This window comes from Durio zibethinus, unplaced genomic scaffold, assembly GCF_047325235.1.
Source record: "Durio zibethinus cultivar Kanyao isolate XHJ-2024 unplaced genomic scaffold, ASM4732523v1 HiC_scaffold_119, whole genome shotgun sequence".
Classification (NCBI taxonomy): domain Eukaryota; kingdom Viridiplantae; phylum Streptophyta; class Magnoliopsida; order Malvales; family Malvaceae; genus Durio; species Durio zibethinus.
The window spans coordinates 55,001-60,000 of record NW_028322742.1 but is presented as its reverse complement, the minus strand read 5'-3'; positions in this window follow the sequence as shown (position 1 = coordinate 60,000).

The window sequence follows — 5,000 nt, the reverse complement described above, 5'->3', positions numbered from 1 at the left end:
CAACCAGTCGCCGGACAAAAATCGCCGGAAGGCATGCACGCCCTGTATTTCGTTCGAGGGACGTTGGCCGGGGTGCACGCAATGGGAGGCCCATCGCGCACACCTACTCCCCCCGTGGGGGGGGGAGAGGGGGTGCCGGACCACCACCCCCTAAAGAGCATTAGAGATTTTACAGATATGCTACCAGTAGACGTTAAAATGTCTGAAACGGGGACACTTTTTCCAAACAAGCAAATCCCACACCGAGGGTGCGCAGGTGCCGATGGTGGTCGAGGCATGTGCCCGCAACAAGGGCCAACGTGAGCCGATGGTGGTCGAGGCAACCGCCCGCACCAGCTCGAGGCATGTGCCCACACCAAGGCCCGGCATGTATCGATGGTGTTCGACGTAGGGGCCATCTTCTGCTGATGGTGGTCGAGGCAAGAGCCCGCACCAAGGGCCAGCGTGTGCCCATGGTGCTCGAGGCAACCGTCCGCACCAGGGCCCAGCGTGTGCCGATGGTGGTCGAGGCAACCGCCCGCACCAGGGCCCAGCGTGTGCCGATGGTGCTCGAGGCAACCGCCCGCACCAAGGGCCGGCTTGTGCCGATGGTGTTCGAGGCAACCGCCCGCACCAGGGCCCAGCGTGTGCCGATGGTGGTCGAGGCAACCGCCAGCACCAGGGCCCAGCGTGTGCCGATGGTGGTCGAGGCAACCGCCCGCACCAAGGCCGAGCGTGTGCCGATGGTGGTCGAGGCAAGCGCCCGCACCAGGGCCCAGCGTGTGCCGATGGTGGTCGAGGCAAGCGCCCTCACCAAGGCCGAGCGTGTGCCGGTGGTGGTCGAGGCAACCGCCCGCACCAGGGCCCAGCGTGTGCCGATGGTGGTCGAGGCAAGCGCCCGCACCAAGGCCGAGCGTGTGCCGATGGTGGTCGAGGCAAGCGCCCGCACCAGGGCCCAGCGTGTGCCGATGGTGGTCGAGGCAAGCGCCCTCACCAAGGCCGAGCGTGTGCCGATGGTGGTCGAGGCAACCGCCCGCACCAAGGGCCGGCGTGTGCCGATGGTGTTCGAGGCAACCGCCCGCACCAGGGCCCAGCGTGTGCCGATGGTGGTCGAGCCAGGAGCCCGCACCAAGGGCCGGCTTGTGCCGATGGTGTTCGGGGCAACCGCCCGCACCAGGGCCCTGCGTGTGCCGATGGTGCTGGGGGCAACCGCCCGCACCAGGGCCCAGCGTGTGCCGATGGTGCTGGGGGCAAGCGCCCGCACCAGGGCCCAGCGTGTGCCGATGGTGCTGGGGGTAACCGCCCGGACCAGGGCCCAACGTGTGCCGATGGTGGTCGAGGGAACCGCCCGCACCAGGGCCCAGCGTGTGCCGATGGTGCTGGGGGCAAGCGCCCGCCCCAGGGCCCAGCGTGTGCCGATGGTGCTGGGGGCAAGCGCCCGCCCCAGGGCCCAGCGTGTGCCGATGGTGCTGGGGGCAAGCGCCCGCCCCAGGGCCCAGCGTGTGCCGATGGTTATCGGGGCAACCGGCCGCACCAGGGCCCAGGGTCTGCCGATGGTGCTCGAGGCAACCGCCCGCACCAAGGCTCAGCATGTGCCGATTGTGATCGAGGCAACAACCCACACCAGGGCCCAGCTTGTGCCGATGGCGGTCGAGGCAAGTGCCCGTACCGAAGGGCAGCCTATGCCGATGATGGTCGATGCATGTGCCATCACCATGCGCCATCATGTGCCATTGATGGTCGAGGCCTTGGCCGAAGTTCGATTTTGAGCCACGGTGCCCATGCTTGGCTCCAGCATGTGCTGGTGCCGCATTTTTTTCACTCGGGACAGCATCGCCGGAGCATCGCCGGAGTACCGCCGGAGAACCTGACCGGCGGCATTGGGGTTCCGGCGATTGGGAGGGGGGCCGGGGGGGTGTGCGCACATGATGTGCGATGGGTGCTGGTACTTGGCCTTGTGTTGGCCCCCTATCCCTCATCAAACCTCTGAGAATTCACACCCCCTTAAAGAGCATTTGAGATTTTACAGGTTTGCTACCAGTAGCCGTTAAAGTGTCTGAAATGGGGACACTTTTTTCAAACGGTCACAAAATCTTCTCTACTTCGAGTTTTTAGCTGAATTTTTTTGTGCATGCCAACAAAAATAGAAGGATCATGCCTACAAAATTTGGGGCCAAAAATCCTTATAAAAAAATTTTAAAAAATCCCGAACCGCAAAAAGTTTCGAAAATCATGAAAAATAGAAAACGAGTCATCTTCCAACGAAACTTCACGTGAAGGCTTAGGGGACCATTGTATGAATTTACAAGCCATAAAAATGGCATTGGCACGGCAGAAATTTGAAGATGTGCCTAAACCCACCAGGGCCCAGCGTGTGCCGATGGTGCTCGAGGCAACCGCCCGCACCAGGGCCCAGCGTGTGCCGATGGTGCTCGAGGCAAGCGCCCGCACCAGGGCCCAGCGTGTGCCGACGGTGGTCGAGGCAACCGCCCGCACCAGGGCCGATAGTGTGCCAATGGTGCTCGAGGCAACCTGTCGCACCAGGGCCCAGCGTGTGCCGATGGTGATCGAGGCAACCTGCCGCACCAGGGCCCAGCGTGTGCCGATGCTGGTCGAGGCAAGCGCCCGCACCAGCGCCCAGCGTGTGCCGATGGCGCTCGAGGCAACCGACCGCACCAGGGCCCAGCGTGTGCCGATGGTGCTCGAGGCAACCTGCCGCACCAGGGCCCAGCGTGTGCCGATGGCGCTCGAGGCAAGCTCCCGCACCAGGGCCCAGCGTGTGCCGATGGTGCTCGAGGCAACCTGCCGCACCAGGGCCCAGCGTGTGCGGATGGTGCTCGAGGCAAGCGCCCGCACCAGGGCCCAGCGTGTGCCGATGGTGGTCGAGGCAACCGCCCGCACCAGGGCCCAGCGTGTGCCGATGGTGGTCGAGGCAACCTGCCGCACCAGGGCCCAGCGTGTGCCGATGGTGCTCGAGGCAACCGACCGCACCAGGGCCGAGCGTGTGCCGATGGTGGTCGAGGCAAGCGCCCGCACCAGGGCCCAGCGTGTGCCGATGGTGCTCGAGGCAACCGACCGCACCAGGGCCGAGCGTGTGCCGATGGTGCTCGAGGCAAGCGCCCGCACCAGGGCCCAGCGTGTGCCGATGGTGGTCGAGGCAACCTGCCGCACCAGGGCCCAGCGTGTGCCGATGGTGGTCGAGGCAAGCGCCCGCACCGGGGCCCAGCGTGTGCCGATGGTGGTCGAGGCAACCGCCCGCACCGGGGCCCAGCGTGTGCCGATGGTGGTCGAGGCAACCGCCCGCACCGGGGCCCAGCGTGTGCCGATGGTGGTCGAGGCAACCTGCCGCACCAGGGCCCAGCGTGTGCCGATGGTGCTCGAGGCAACCGACCGCACCAGGGCGGAGCGTGTGCCGATGGTGGTCGAGGCAACCGCCCGCACCAGGGCCCAGCGTGTGCCGATGGTGGTCGAGGCTGCCGATGGTGGTCGAGGCAACCTGCCGCACCAGGGCCCAGCGTGTGCCGATGGTGGTCGAGGCAACCGACCGCACCAGGGCCGAGCGTGTGCCGATGGTGCTCGAGGCAAGCTGCCGCACCAGGGCCCAGCGTGTGCCGATGGTGGTCGAGGCAACCGCCCGCACCAGGGCCCAGCGTGTGCCGATGGTGCTCGAGGCAACCTGCCGCACCAGGGCGGAGCGTGTGCCGATGGTGGTCGAGGCAAGCGCCCGCACCAGGGCCCAGCGTGTGCCGATGGTGGTCGAGGCAACCGACCGCACCAGGGCCCAGCGTGTGCCGATGGTGCTCGAGGCAACCTGCCGCACCAGGGCCCAGCGTGTGCCGATGGTGGTCGAGGCAAGCGCCCGCACCAGGGCCCAGCGTGTGCCGATGGTGGTCGAGGCAAGCGCCCGCACCAGGGCCCAGCGTGTGCCGATGGTGCTCGAGGCAACCGACCGCACCAGGGCCGAGCGTGTGCCGATGGTGGTCGAGGCAAGCGCCCGTACCAGGGCCCAGCGTGTGCCGATGGTGATCGAGGCAAGCGCCCGCACCAGGGCCCAGCGTGTGCCGATGGCAGTGCCCAGCGTGTGCCGATGGTGGTCGAGGCAAGCGCCCGCACCAGGGCCCAGCTTTTGCCGATGGTGATCGAGGCAACCGGCCGCTCGAGGGCGCAGCGTGTGCCGATGGTTATCGGGGCAACCGGCCGCACCAGGGCCCAGGGTCTGCCGATGGTGCTCGAGGCAACCGCCCGCACCAAGGCTCAGCATGTGCCGCTGGTGATCGAGGCAACAACCCACACCAGGGCCCAGCTTGTGCCGATGGCGGTCGAGGCAAGTGCCCGTACCGAAGGGCAGCCTATGCCGATGATGGTCGATGCATGTGCCATCACCATGCGTCATCATGTGCCATTGATGGTCGAGGCCTTGGCCGAAGTTCGATTTTGAGCCACGGTGCCCATGCTTGGCTCCAGCATGTGCTGGTGCCGCATTTTTTTCACTCGGGACAGCATCGCCGGAGCATCGCCGGAGTACCGCCGGAGAACCTGACCGGCGGCATTGGGGTTCCGGCGATTGGGAGGGGGGCCGGGGGGGTGTGCGCACATGACGTGCGATGGGTGCTGGTACTTGGCCCTTGTGTTGGCCCCCTATCCCTCATCAAACCTCTGAGAACTCACACCCCCTTAAAGAGCGTTTGAGATTTTACAGGTTTGCTGCCAGTAGCCGTTAAAGTGTCTGAAATGGGGACACTTTTTTCAAACGGTCACGAAATCTTCTCCGGTTCGAGTTTTTAGCTGAATTTTTTTGTGCATGCCAACAAAAATAGAAGGATCACGTCCACAAAATTTGGGGCCAAAACTCCTTCTAAAAAAATTCTAAAAAATCCCGAACCGCAAAAAGTTTCGAAAATCGTGAAAAATAGAAAACGAGTCATCTTGCAACGAAACTTCACGTGAAGGCTTAGGGGACCATTGTATGAATTTACAAGCCATAAAAATGGCATTGGCACGACAGAAATTTGAAGATGTGC